General features: G+C 43.9%; 1 protein-coding gene across 1 annotated transcript in view; it reads left to right on the forward strand.

Moving 5' to 3' along the window:
* The first annotated feature begins 5,536 nt into the window (after positions 1 to 5,536).
* The window catches only part of CHRM1 (cholinergic receptor muscarinic 1), a 134,358-nt gene continuing 124,014 nt past the window's right edge, over positions 5,537 to 15,880 (forward strand). Inside the window, exon 1 of the mRNA XM_075281440.1 lies at positions 5,537 to 5,702. The gene's annotated coding sequence lies outside the window, so the exon portion shown is untranslated. The remainder of the gene's footprint in view (positions 5,703 to 15,880) is intronic.

Consider the following 15,880-nt stretch of genomic DNA (forward strand, 5'->3'; position numbering starts at 1 on the left):
AGGGGGGCCCATAAGCACTGGCAACAGTATTGAGACTGGCCTATAAACCAAGGAGACCCACAGATTATCCTAACCACACTAAGGTGGATTAACAATCCCGTAACTATCACTATCAAGAATTCGGTGCAGGGATGAGGTAGGGGGCCCCGGACAAAAGATTGCACCGGGGCCCACAAGACTTTAGTTACGCCACTGGATACAGACGCATTTTTCCTTTGTCTTTAGATCCTCTTTGCCAATTGTAATGTACAATGGCCATATCATCCATAGTGATCATTTCCAGCTAAAAATGTTCCCCAAATTACAAATCTATCCTCATTACGTGAGTACGGACATATTGGATCATCTACTAAAAATGAGGAGTCTATCCAATAAATCTCAAAGTGAATTATCATCAAATACATGTCATGGCTACATGAGTGTGATAAATGGCTTTGCTAAAACATGTCCAATAAAGGCTAAGTGCCTACATAGCAGAAAAATCACTATAGAAATAGCATGAAAATCCTCCATAATTTATAGGCCTACAGGCAATATCCATGCCGGCAATCCACTGTGGATTTTTTTCCTCAACATGGATGGGATTTTCTTTTGTACTGATAATAATGACCTCCTCTTGTATTGCTCAAATTCATCCAAATTTTCCAAATTTTGAAAATTAAAACATTTTCTGCCGTTTTATGTCTACAGCTCCTATGCAGACCTATGTAAAACTATGTGTGGACTGAGACCCGGTTCACATCTGTGTTGGGGTTTCCGTCCAGGGAGTCCGCTTGGGGACCCCCCGAATGGAAACCTATAAAAGCGGTAACCTGGGAAACATGTGGACCCCATAGACTATAATGGGGTCCATGTGGTTTCTGCTCAGATTCCGCACGAAATCAACCAGCACTTTTCTCTCCACATGATTTGTGTGGAAACCGAGCAGAAACCACAGGGACCCCATTATAGTCTATGGGGTCCAGGGCCGGATTTACCAATAGGCTAACTAGGCTTCAGCCTAGGGCCTCAAGATCAAGAGGGGCCTACATTCAAATTGTTAGCAAAATTAAAATTACACTATTCTAAAAACAGTGAACACTAAAACACAGCCAAAAACAAGGAGTGGCCCCTGCACACAGTATTATCCCCCATAGTGGCCCCTGCACACAGTATTATCCCCCATAGTGGCCCCTGCACACAGTATTATCCCCCATAGTGGCCCCTGCACACAGTATTATGTCCCATAGTGACCCTTGCACACAGTATTATGTCCCATAGTGGCCCCTGCACACAGTATTATGTCCCATAGTGGCCCCTGCACACAGTATTATGCCCCATAGTGGCCCCAGTACAGTATTATGTCCCATAGTGGCCCCTGCACACAGTATTATCCCCCATAGTGGCCCCTGCACACAGTATTATCCCCCATAGTGGCCCCTGCACACAGTATTATCCCCCATAGTGGCCCCTGCACACAGTATTATCCCCCATAGTGGCCCCTGCACACAGTATTATCCCCCATAGTGGCCCCTGCACACAGTATTATGTCCCATAGTGACCCTTGCACACAGTATTATGTCCCATAGTGGCCCCTGCACACAGTATTATGCCCCATAGTGGCCCCTGCACACAGTATTATGCCCCATAGTGGCCCCAGTACAGTATTATGTCCCATAGTGGCCCCTGCACACAGTATTATCCCCCATAGTGGCCCCTGCACACAGTATTATCCCCCATAGTGGCCCCTGCACACAGTATTATGTCCCATAGTGACCCTTGCACACAGTATTATGTCCCATAGTGGCCCCTGCACACAGTATTATCCCCCATAGTGGCCCCTGCACACAGTATTATGTCCCATAGTGGCCCCTGCACACAGTATTATGCCCCATAGTGGCCCCTGCACACAGTATTATGTCCCATAGTGGCCCCTTCACACAGTATTATGCCCCATAGTGGCCCCTGCACACAGTATTATGCTCCACTGTGGACACCCATAACAATTATTATACTTGGGTTCTTTTCAGACCCCAGAGTATAATAATCGGAGACCCGAGGGGGAATAAAAACATAAAAAAGTGCTATTATTTACCTGTCTCCCAGCTCCTACGCTGTCGGCCTCTGCCGTCGGCATTCTTCAATGACGTCGGACGTCACATGACCAGGGACGCAGGCGCAGTACATTTGGTATATAGGTTTTATCAATCTTTACTCATTTAATTTCTGTCGGTGGATCTGTTATTACTATTTACCTTGTCGATCGTTCTTTTAATAAAGTTTCACTGGTTTTGTATTAGAGCATGCACAATAGACTACAACGGTGGCCATGTTTTTGTAGTAGTAAAGATCTCTAGTGATAGAACGGTCCGGGTATGCTCAGTAGCATTTTTGTCGGCCATTTTATTTGGAGGCTTTCTGGCATTGGCAATACAACTATAGAAATGAAATAATGGTGACTGCACCTGTGGTAAGTTCTCTATGAATGACTGAGCTATAGAAAGTCCTTGTGTCCATCAGTGTCCCCGCATAGATATCACAGGAATGATGGATTGTATTATCTCTCATGTCATGTACAAACTTAAAAATGGGAGGTGAAAGGGCCTCAGAAGTGGCAGAGCCGAGGGCGTCTCTTCATCTAAATCCGGCCCTGGCAGCAGCACATCGCGGTTCTTCCCTCAGCGCTTTCAACAGAAATTTCACTGAGTTTTCCTCTGCAGACTTTCAGTTACAATTATTTCTGTGGGGAAACCGCCTGCATTTCCGTTGGTATAATTCACATGCTGCGATTTCCAAAACCGCGACGTGTCTGTACTCCGGTTTTTACCGCAAAGTGGGCATGGGGTTTGCTAGAATCCCACCCACTTTGCACTTACTGCAAAACGCCGCGATTCCAGGCAAATCGCAGCGTTTTCGTCCCATGGGGCCTCAGCCTAAAGGTTGACAACAATGGACCTCATTGACTATACTATATTGTATATAAATTGTCTCTTAACCACTTCAGTACCGGGCCAATTTGTGCTCCAGGACCAGACACATTTTGGGGTTTTTTGTATGTGCGGTTTTGAGGTCTGTAACATTTTTCTCGTATGTCTCAGTCAACTAATTTTTGCGTCTTTTTTTCGGGGACACATAGGGCTTTATTTTTATGTTGTTTTTATTTTCAAATGTGTTTTAATTTTTTTTTATATGCAGGAAAATATAAACAAAATAGGAGGGAAATTGTGTCTGGTTTTCAATTTATTTATTTTTTTATTTAATAACACAAAGTGTCACTGAAAAACTTTATAATATAATTTTTATTTTGTATGGTGTCGTCGGGGGTGGGGCTATAACCTTTAATAACAGCGTTTTATTAGCGTATTATTAATTTTTTTAAATTTTATTTACTTTTTTTTTAACTTTTTTATTATATTTTTTATTTTTTTTCAGATTGTGTCCCCATAAGGTCATAAGAGATCTTTGGGGACATCTGATCACTTTTTTTTTTGTACTGGAGACTGATTTTTCCTATAACTGGGGCTGCTACATTTAACCTCAGATACAGGAGGAATCCAGCCTCCTGCACGCTGTATACACAGTATGCAGAGCTAATCTAGGTCCTCTACGACCCAGCAGCTCTTGCAAGACGCTGCTCCCGGCGGTGACTCCCGGGTCAGAGGGCAGCTGAATTATGGCAGCGTCCATAGCTGTGTATACAGTGCTTATTGAGCGCTGTATACACAGCGATCGAGATAGCAGGGGAGGTAATAAATCTTCCCTGTCATCTCTCTGGGAGCTCCAGCTGAAGTTACAGCCGGCTCCCAGCTTCAGTAGCTGCACGATCTCTGTGCAGCTACTGTGTTCTGACTGGACGTACAGGTACGTCCTGTCAGAACTAGGCAACCACTATCCGGACGTATAAAGTCTATGGGCGGTCCGGAAGTGGTTAAGCTATTTTTTATGGAATTTCAGACAGACTGTGCAGACACTGATGCAGATCAGAACATAGTCTACTACAACATTGCACAATTTTGTTCTTGCAGTGGGGCAACATGGTGGCTCAGTGGTTAGCATTGCAGCGCTGGAGTCCTGGGTTCGAATCCCGCCAGGAATAACATCTGCAAGGAGTTTGTATGTTCTCCCCGTGTTTGTGTGAATTTCCTTCCATTTTACAAAGAGATACTGATAGGAAAAGTGTACTTTGTGATCCCTGTATGGGGCTCACAATCTACCATATATACTCAAGTATAAGTCGAATTTTTCAGCACAGTATTTGTGCTGAAAAAGCTCCCCTCGGCTTATACTCAACTCCATCAGAAATTTTTTTTTTTTTTTTTTTTTTTTTTTTTGGGGGGGGGGGTCTATGACCAGCCGCAATAGTAATGTATAGAATCTCCCATAAAATAGTGAAAAAAAAGAAGCTTTAATAAAATATAATAAAAAAATAAAGCAAATAAAAGTTGTAAATCCCTCCTTTCCCTAGAATACATATAAAAGTAGAAAATGACTGTGAAACACATACACATTAGGTCTCCCTGTGTCTGACAGTGCCTGGTCTACTGAATATAGGGGATCTGCAGTGCTCCTGTTCCGTCGGGAAGGGGTTAATAGGAGCACTGCAGATCCCCTATATACAGCCAGGCTGAATTCCACGAGGGGGGAAAAAAACAGTCCTCAAGCTCAGGGAAAGGGCAGACAGACAACCAAAACACCCCCTCCCCTTCTCCAGCATCTACTGCACCCAAAAACTCTGACCATTTTAATTTTTGAAATTTTCCAGTAGCTGCTGCATTTCCTCCCCTCGGCTTATACTCGAGTCAGTAAGTTTTCCCAGTTTTTTTTATTATTATTTTGTTTACTTTTTTTTTTTTCGTTTTATTAGCATATTATTAATTTTTTTTATTATTTTATTTACTTTTCTTTGTTTTGTTTTCCCAGTTTTTTGTGGTAAAATTAGGGGCCTCGGCTTATATTCGGGTCGGCTTATACTCGAGTATATACGGTACATAAAAAAAAAATAATTCTTGCAGATATTTTGTACCCTTCACCCTGTTCACATCCTGCAATCTATAACTTGTTGCCTATGAATAACTGCAACGCTTAGGGTACATTCACACATGGCAGATTTGTTGCATTGGGTTTTCCTATTCATGGCATTGGGTTGACAAAAATTCATCGGCTGCTGAATAACACCCCCATAATGTAATGGATTTTTAAGAGTAATTCTGCAAACCTATTGTAAAATGGAACCCTATATATAGAGAGAAAGAAGAAAAAAAATAAAAATAAAAATATATATATATATATATATATATGAAATAGAAGGAGAAGTATATGGTGATTGTATTGTCCTATAATATGACCTGGTCCTAAATATTCAGTAACATACGTGACAAAGCTTCTCTATCACGGCCAGACCTCTAGGAAACGCTACAATAACGAGTGCAACTTTTCTGCTCTGAAGCCTGCAGTTCTTCTTTGCTCCACAGGAGGGCGGATCAGTCTATGGCTCGTGTGTTGTGTGAGTCTTGGAAAGTCGCTGTCACTGTATATAGGGCATGCAGCAGGAGCACATCACGATCCTATATATCCAGGAACACGGAGCAGACGGCTATAGATGCACAGCCATACCCTGCTCTAGAGCTATTCTAGAGGCAGAGCCTTACCCTGCTCTAGAGCTATTGGAATACCTGCAGCAATGGGATTATAACTCTGGAGAACTCTGCTCCATACTGCTGAAGGTGAGTGCTGCTAACCTTTACCTTCAGGACAGCCCTGATGTCTTTGCTGCCACTTAGATTTCTCCATAGTCTGACTATTGACACTTGTTATCCAGGACCTATTAGAGTAGGGGGATTATATATCCTGTATCTAATAGCCTTGTCCTTTCCCATAACCCGTACAAGGCTGCAGACATAGCAGAGAGGTGTTAGTATCTAGTTATCATATGTCGGATCGTGCTAAGTCACTAAATAACTTCGTATATTGTATCTAGATCAGATTCGTAAATAGTGTAAGACCCCCCCCCAAAAAAAAAAAAAAAAAAAAATTGGTACCTTAATGTAAACCCTATAAAGGGAGATATATAATACATATATATAATGACATTTTCACTGACCACTATAACATGATCATCTTAGAACAAAATATGTGGTGCTAAAGAAAAAATGGCGTACGCGTCCAAATTGACTTTTCATAGTATTTGGCGTGAGTTTCGTAACCGGCGCCATATTGTGTTGCGTACGGCACCAACAAAAGGGGCAGCTTTATGGGTTCGCATGAGAAATGGTATTGGGCATAATGTGAGGGTATAACGGTAGGGGGGCAGGTGGGGCGTCAAGGGGTTAAGGCAGAAAACGGAATCTTTGCCTCTAGGAAAGTAAATCCTGCTGTAGATACGACTTGGTGTATTTGAGATCTTGTTGCCCGGAGAACCTTGAAGACACAAGGAGCCTTGACGGATGATGTGACAGGTGTCAGGTGATGGTCGCCCATATACCTGAGTGCTATACCGTGCGGTATAGGGGTAGTAGCCAGAATCCATTACTATAGTCTGGGATACATTCCTGATATGGCAAAGTAATAAGAGTGGTGGGCTGTGTAAGGAAGGGCTGCGAGCGGTGACAGATGGGTGTGGTAGGTCAGATCACTAGATGAGGGTGTTCGAGGGGATATGAGGATGCTGCGGCACAGCTGTGCTTAGTAGGGGGTGTCAGAGTAGGAATAGTGTACATGACTATTAGGGTGAGAGCCATAATACAGGGACCGGGACTGATTCACAGGTTAAGAGTCACTGAAGACATGACAGTATAAGGGCAGAATTTCTCATTGCCTTGTTCAGTAATTTAGTCATCTCTGCTATGTCTAACAAACTCAGCACTGCTACATCTGTATCAGCAAGGAGGGGCTCGGTTTCTATTTTCCTTTGTGGGTTCGGGTGTTTATACTAGACGGTGTCACAGTAATAAACTTGTGCGCACATCCATCTTAGGAACACAAATATTGACCTGTGTAGACAGGCTCTTAAAGGTGTCAAAGTCATAGCCAAAATTATGGAGAACACGGCTTATCGGTAAAGGGTGCCGTGATTGACAGCTGTAATTGGGTCAGGAGTCAGCGCCATGATCGATACAGGGTGATGGGAGCAGTGAGGGGCACCTGAGGAGATGGTGCTCATAAAATCCTGCGAGCGATGGAATGGAATGGGTGTAAGGGAAAAATACGAGAGCGGAGCGGTACACAATTATGGCATGGAATGCAAGTTCATGAGTAGTAGAGGACATGCCGAATATCAGGCTGTTCATGGGTCTATATGCAGGCAGCGGAGGAGACAGCGCACAGATCCTGGAGGTGCTGCCGGGTCACAGCAGGTGCACTTGGAAGGGCTGAGCCAAAGGCACATTTATTTTTTTCCACTTTACAACTGGGAAATTTACTTGCAGCCGTCCACCTGTTCACTTTCAATGGGAAGCCGAGAAAACCTCCATTTATAGATAAAACTCAATATTCCCCTGCACTATAAAAAGCAATAGCCATGGCAGCGATCACAAGCAGCCGAGTGTAGGGTCCCTGGATGCAGATAAAAATACGGCCCCTCCGAGACTGGCTGAATATTGGAGGATTCACTGGGGGGGGTATACGGGGAAGCCGCGTCAGGAATAATCTCATGTACGAGGACGTGATACATAAGTGGGGTCTATTAGCCTCGTATTCGTAAATTGGTCCTTAAATGTAAGAAAACGTATAAGAAGCCAAGTCCGCTGCCTGCGCCTTGTAATGATATGGCTGGGGTAGCATTCATTGGATGGGACTGAGTCAGGATGTAGATATAGTCACACAACTTTCCAAAGATACTGAGAAATGCTGACACTTTATCGGGCGGAGGAAATTTAAAGGAGTTGTCCAGTTTTAGTAAATAAATATTAATGTTTGTATAATGAAATGTTATACAGTTTTCTAATATACTTTCTGTTTCAATTCTTCAAGGTTTTCTAGATCTCTGCTTGGTATCATTCATTCTGCTTACTGCCAGTGGATAAAAATCAGTCCACGGTCATGTGATATACGGTCCATGGTCATGTGATGTACAGTCCTTTGTCATGTGATTTACAGTCCACGGTCATGTGATGTACAGTCCTTTGTCATGTGATGTACAGTCCATTGTCATGTGATGTACAGTCCATTGTCATGTGATGTACAGTCCATGGTCATGTGATATACAGTCCATGGTCATGTGATGTACAGTCCATGGTCATGTGATGTACAGTCCATGGTCATGTGATATACAGTCCATGGTCATGTGATGCACAGTCCACGGTCATGTGATGTACAGTCCATTGTCATGTGACGTACAGTCCATGGTCATGTGACGTACAGTCCATGGTCATGTGACGTACAGTCCATGGTCATGTGATATACAGCCCATGGTCATGTGATGAGCACACAGGTGTACAGCTTGTTACAGTCACTGCACAGTAATCAGACATCTGCCTAGTAACAAACTGTGCACCTGTGTGTTCATCACATGACCATGGACTGTATGTCACATGACCATGGACTGTTTTTTTCCCCCACTGGATGACAGCAAACAGAGATCTAGAAAACCATGAGGATTTGATACAAAAAGTATGTTAGAAAATTGTAGACCTGTTCATTATACATAGAGTAATGTTTGCTGAAACCAGATAACCCCTTTAAGGCTCGGGCCCCACATAGTGGGCTGCGGAATAAAATGCAGCGGAAACGTATCACAGTTTTATTGGCAGCGCTTTTCATATAAAGTCTGCAGAGTTTACTTTTGTTGACTTTCTGCTTCTATTATACCTATGGGGAAACTGTCAGCATTTCCATAGGTATAATTGACATGCTGTGACTTACAAGACCGCGACGGTTTTGAAAATTGTAGGATTTCCACCGTGTATTTTTCTGCAATGTGTGGATGGGATTCACTAGAATCCACTTGGCAGGGGACGTAAAACGCTGTGTTTTTTGCCGCATTTATGTCACATGAAACCTGGCCTAAGGCTTGGTTCGTATCTGCGCTCAGTCTCCATATGGGCATTCCATTCACCTCTCCATATTTTTCACCCTTTTTGGGCAGAAACTGAACAGAAACCACGCAGACTTCATTATGGTCTATGGGGTCCACAGGTTTCCTAAGGCAACCGCTTTTTTTTTATCAGATTAGGTTTCTGTTCGGGGAGTTCAGATTCCTTCTGTAGACATTCTTGACTTTGGCTCCATAAATTACAACAAAATCTTCAACAAAAAAGCTGCGTTTCCGCAACGTGGGTCCTTAGCCTATTATCTTATGAACAGAATGTCGATTTACTGACAATGCAGCTCCAATGTCAACTAACAGAGATATATTTGGAAACTCTAGAACCACCTCCACAAGGTGCCCCAAGATTACATAAGACCCCAGATGAGAATCAAACCTTAGGTCAGAACCCTAAATTAATTCTCACTCAAGACCCCAAAAAAATTATTTCAAAGCCTTGACTTGACAATAATTCAGACCTCAGATCAGACCCCTCAGAGGAAGCCAGTGTCAGAGCTCAGAATCATGCCCCCTTGTCTGCTTTTGGCACCAAAACTCACTGCACTGATTCATCGGAAACTGTGAGTGCTAGAGGAAAAAAATCCAGAATTAGGGGGCGTTCACATGGAGGAATTTGATGCTGATTTGGGAAATTCCTCTTCATTTTCGGACCACGTGAGTCCGGGTCTGAGTTGGGCGGAGTCTATAAAATGACACCACGATCTGGAGTTGGTGGAGGTGGTGAAAGGTCCTAGAAGGGCTGTGCAGATGAAAGCTAGAAGCGGAATATTTGGGATATGTCTACTGGGTGATGTGGCTATAAGTGGGACATTTTGGCTACTTATTGTTTATGATGTCAATACTAGCCCAAAAATAATGCTATATTAATTATTCATATTAGTAGAATATTCTAGAGAGTAATACCTTAAGACAATGGACCCCTGCCTAAGACTCTACACAAGTGTTAGACAGTCGGTTCCCGACGGAACTTAAAGCTCTGGGCAAAATCTGTAATAGGGCCCCTGTAATGGTGCCATTTACAATAGTGATATATCTTATATGGCACAGGGACCTTTGGGGCACCCTCTATAGCTACGACTGGTGCTAGGACGGTACTAGTTAATCATTGTGGTCTTGCAACTTTTATGCAGTGTATCTTGCATCAGAATATTCAGCAGGGGGCGCACCTGTCATAGGGGTAATTTTTGTGTTTGGTCTGAAAAGTGCATTTTTCAGTGTTTTTATGTCAATGTTCTGGTATAAGTGAATGGATGTATCTGCCCCGTGCATTATTATTGTATATATTCATCTCCATATCCCTGGGTATCTTGCACTAGATTTCTACCTTATGCATGGCTATGGATTTCTGGTCGAGGTTGGCAGTAATTCATGAGCCGGCAGGGATATAATGAGCATTGACTGGTCACATGGTGTTTGCTGGCATCACCGCGGCATCATTTTGTTGTCACTTGCTAATTAATTGTGTGACACCCCCAGATTATACAGTGGCATCTCGAGGACTGGTATTTCCAGAGGCGAGGGAACAAATCGATTATTGTGATATGTCAAGTTGGAGTATGGCCAGATTGTAGCTACTGCATCCAAAAAATCTCCGTGAATCATAGGCTAGAGGGGGTATAAATATCAAGGACCTCGCACATTCTGTGTCAAGTGCTCAGCAAAACAAATATACAGTGTATTCTGCTTTATAGTAGAGAAGGCAACCAGCCTAAACCTTAAAGGTAGAGTCACCAGAACCCAGCATATCAATCTAGCCCTGCAGATAGGTTATGGTCACCACAACCCAGCATATCAACCTAACCCTGCAGATAGGTTATGGTCACCAGAACCCAGCATATAAATCTAGCCCTGCAGATAGATAGGTTATTGTCACCAGAACCCAGCATATCAACCTAGCCCTGCAGATAATAATAATAATAAATTTTATTTATATAGCGCCAACATATTCCGCAGCGCTGTACAATTTGTAGGGTTCAGATACAGACAGATACAAAACAAAGAACGTCATTTCACACAATGGGACTGAGGGCCCTGCTCACAAGAGCTTACAATCTATGAGGTAGAGGGGGTGACACAAGAGGTAGGAGGGGCGGCATTGCTTATACAGTGTTCAGACAATTTTGTAATAGAGGTTGCAGCCATTACACAAACAAAGCTTTATGGGCCGTCACAAGTAGTGTCCTTTAACATGTGGATAGAGCATGGACAAATATGTTAGGCTGAAAAGGCATCAAGAAGGGTTTGCATTAGGAATTGTGATAGGCCTGTCTGAAAAAATGCGTCTTTAGTTTGCGTTTGAAACTGTAGAAATTGGGAGTTAATCTGATTGTCCGGGGTAGAGCATTCCAGAGAAGTGGTGCAGCTCGGGAGAAGTCTTGTATACGAGCGTGGGAGGTTCTGATAATAGAGGATGTAAGTGTTAGGTCATTGAGTGAGCGGAGAGCACGGGTTGGGCGGTAGACAGAGATGAGGGTGGAAATGTATGGAGGTGCGGCATTATGGAGAGCCTTGTGGATGAGAGTGATAACTTTATATTTTATTCTATAATGAATAGGCAGCCAATGTAGCGACTGGCACAGACCGGAGGCATCGCTGTAGCGTCTAGCCTGATAGATGAGCCTGGCCGCTGCATTCAGAATAGATTGTAGAGGAGAGAGTTTAGTGAGGGGAAGACCGATTAGTAAGGAGTTACAGTAGTCAAGGCGAGAATGAATCAGAGAGACAATAAGTGTCTTTAGTGTATCTCTGGTAAGGAAAGGACGTATTCTGGAGATATTTTTGAGGTGGAGGTGAGCAGATAGATAGGTTATGGTCACCAGAACCCAGCATATCAACCTAGACTTGCAGATAGATAGGTTATGGTCACCAGAACCCAGCATATGAACCTAGCCTGAAGACAGATAGGTTATGGTCACCAGAACCCAGCATATGAACCTAGCCTGAAGACAGATAGGTTATGGTCACCAGAACCCAGCTTTTCAACCTAGCCCCGCAGATAGGTAGGTTATGGTCACCAAAACCCAGCGTATCAAGCTAGCCCTACAGATAGATGGTGTTGTCCTCTTGTGAATCGCTGCCTCTATTGCTGAAATATCACTATTTTTGTCAATATGTAAATGAGCTCTTTGAAGCAATGTCAACACTGTCCCATACAAGGCTTACAATCTACATTCCCTATCGTTGGAGTGTAGGAGGAAAATGATAGTAGAACCTACAAACTCCTTGCAGATGTTGTCTTGGTTGGATTTGGACCCAGCAGTGCTGACCACTGAGTCACCAGTGGCCTCGCCCATGCCACCTGCTTCACCACACCCTTTTTAGGAACTTGAAGAGTGCTTTGTAAAAACGCCACTTGCAACAACTTTTTCTCAGAAGTGGCGTTTGAACATTCACACACCCAAAGGTTACATCATTTTACGCCACAAAAGTGATGTAAAACAATAATAAATGTGCCCAATTATTCTTAATAAAATAGAACTCGGCTTCTGCAGAACCTCTTTTTGAAAAGGATGTTAAAAAAAAAAAGTGGAACAAAAAAAAAAAAATCATTGTCTCGGTAATATGGGGCTTCAGCCTTACAGTGCCAGTCAGGGTGCGTCTTTTATGCACTGACAGTACTGTCCCACGTACTGTCACCCAGAAATGTCACCCACCGCGTTCTCCTAATAAAGTGCCAGCCACACTGCGCCACTCTTGCCACATTTTTTGTACTAGCGGGACATGGCGGTGTTTGTGCGTTTTATTATGTCATTGCTGTAATATTCTACATAGTGGAAGTGAAGCGAGAAGAGCGTCCTGTCACCGAGAGCATACACAGTACAGTATAGGGACATAGGTATTACAAGAATTTGCCAGTTACAGTCATTTCCTTTGACCCCTTCCCTCCTGAACAATTTTTGCACTTAAAACGGATTACCCCGACCATCCCTGTTTAATGTGCAGCCATGGCGTTGGCGCGTGTCTAGAAGAGTCCTGTGGCATTTGCAGGAGGTGCAGTCACTGTGTATTGTGAGAAATGAAGTAAGGATTAATCCAGATTGTTGTACTGTTGAGGAGCGTTGCGCTGGCTTGGTTACAATGTGTCACTGCCGGGATTTGATTCCATAAACAACGGACGATGCTGAACATACTTGACCCTATTTGCTGCTAAGGTACATATGAGTCCTGCCAGTACCTAGGAATGTAGGGGCATGTGCCCACCCTGCCTGGGGAGAGCGGGATGCAGTGTTAACATAAGCCTGCACTACAAGCGCCTGACAGATGTACAAGGCTTTGTATTAACAGTATGCTCGCCGCAGCAAAATATTTGCCTGGAGATACAGACAAAAAAGTGAATTGATGAATCTTCCTCCGTCCAGTGGTTTACATTATTAAGACGTGTATATACTGCACTTTTGTGGGGTTCCTTTAAGTCCAGGATCTATATAGAAGGATACCCCGGCTGCTGCAGCTACTGTGTATACACTAATTCTAATTATAAGTGCTTTGTGATCATTAGTATACATGAAGTCATGTCTATGACAGTCATGTGTATATGTTAAAGGGAACCTGTCACATGGAAAATGCAGGTCAATCGGTAGGCGGCATGTTATGGAGCAGGAGGAGCTGAACAGATTGATATATAGGTTTTATGGGAAAAGATTCAGTATAACTTATTTAGTCACTGAAATCTCTGAGAAGTCTGGGAGGCGGAGCTATCTGTGTATATCTGTCAATCACTGATTGCTCCGCCTCCTAGACTTCTCAGCCTACAAAGAGCAAAGATATCAATGGTTCAATGACAAGTTATATTGAATCTTTACCAACAAACCTATATATCAATCTGCTCAGCTCATCCTGCTCTATAACATGCCGTCTGCAAATTGCACTGTATTGTCTATGTGACAAATTCCCTTTAAAGGGATTCTACCATTAAAAAACTTTTTTTTCTAGGTAACACGTCGGAATAGCCTTTAGAAAGGCTATTCGTCTCCTACCTTTGGAAGTGCTCTCCGCTGCGCCGTTTGTTCGAAATACCGGTTTGTACTGGTATGCTAATTAGTTCTCTCGCAGCGATGGGGGCGTCCCCCAGCGCAGGAGATGCGATGGGGGCGTCCCCATTGCTGCTCGGAAACCGACTCCAGCGCCGCCTCTGTCTTTTTCTGCATCCTCCCCTTCCTTCTTCGGTTTGACGTCGGACGCCTTCGCAGTACGCTCTGTTCGGCGAACTTGCGGTGTCGGCACTATGGCCGCGGGCATGCGCAGTACGTTCGGCAAAGTTCGCCGAACAGAGCGTACTGTGAAGGCGTCCGACGTCAAGCCGAAAAAGTTAGGGGAGGATGCAGAAGAAGATAGAGGCGGCGCTGGAGTCGGTTTTCGAGCAGCAATGGGGATGCCCCCATCGCATCTCCTGCGCTGGGGGACGCCCCCATCGCTGCGAGAGAACTAATTAGCATACCGCTACAAACCGGTATTTTGAACGAACGGCGCGGCGATCACTTCCAAAGGTAGGAGACAAATAGCCTTTCTAAAGGCTATTCCGACGTGTTACCTAGAAAAAAAAGTTTTTTAATGGTAGAATCCCTTTAAGGGGGCATTCACACGGAGTAACGCCGGGTGTGTATCACAGCCGTACACGCCAGCGTTATGGCAGACTGCCGAACACTTCCCATTCACTTCAATGGGAGCGCTCGTAACTAAATAATATCCTGCGGAGCCCACTGGGCTCTGAACTGCAGGGCGCACTGGTGTGTGAACAAGGCCCGACAGTTAACTTCACTGGCGGGCTACACCACAAATGGAGTTCTCCATGTTACCTCACAGGGCAGCTGCCACTGCAGTACAAAGCAGCCGCTTAAATGAACTAGAAAATCTTGCAGTTACTGCACTGCAAGACTAACAAATCTGACCCACAAATCTGACTAGGAAAAGGAGTACCCACAATTTTAACCCATAAAGGGGAATTCTCCCTACCTGCCTAACTAAGGCAGTATTCTGCCAACTAAGGCTTGCACTGCCGTGCACACAATAGAGGTTTGAGGCTAGAGTGCAGGGCGTCCAAACCAGTCTCCTTAAATAGAGGCCTGTTTCCAGTGCCGCAGTTCTCCTGTGCATGGCCGGCAGGAGTTTGGTTTCTCAGACCCCTTCTGTTTCCTAATCCCTTCCCTAAAGTGGATGATATCTGTAGTCTAACAAGTATTCTCCATCCGAGATGTCAGCGACCTTGTGTCTGGTAAGGTCACCTTTGACAAAAATTTCAAACGTCTCGTAGGAGGGAAGGTTTGATCTGGGAATCTTCACAATATGAAGTTCAGGCCGTCTTGTCTGGGGCCTGGACCCCAAACCTTGCAATGCAGTGGATTGAGTTGTCTATGGTGGTTATAGCTAATCCTAATTTACGTAGTATTTTAGGATTCAGTGTTTGTGTTGCTGCTAAGGATTAGCAATTCCAAAAATGACAGATTCCACTTGAATTCCAAGTTAAAAAGTAAAAGAAACATTAAGAAGCTGTAAAATGGTGCAGACGTACACCTTAAATAGAGTTGCTTAGAAGGAAGGGGAGGGATTCAGCCGCTGTTCACACTGCCCGTGCGGTTTGGCAGTGGTGTGGCTTCAGCACAGTCGTACATTACGTAGGTCACTCTAAGTTGTTTTTACTCAGGATGTATTGCATATTTCACCATGTTTGTCTATGTCTTGCACTGTGTGACGTATTAGTGTATTAGTGCGTGTCGCTATGACTGGGGCAGGTCATCACATGGTCATTGTTTAAGGAAGTTCTGGAAACCAGATCCTACAATGGCTCTAAATAGGCAGAACAGATTTGTACCTAAGAGTTGAACCTTGGAAAAAGTTATGTGTTGCTCTTCTAAGGTGCAG

Source organism: Leptodactylus fuscus, chromosome 7, assembly GCF_031893055.1.
Source record: "Leptodactylus fuscus isolate aLepFus1 chromosome 7, aLepFus1.hap2, whole genome shotgun sequence".
Classification (NCBI taxonomy): domain Eukaryota; kingdom Metazoa; phylum Chordata; class Amphibia; order Anura; family Leptodactylidae; genus Leptodactylus; species Leptodactylus fuscus.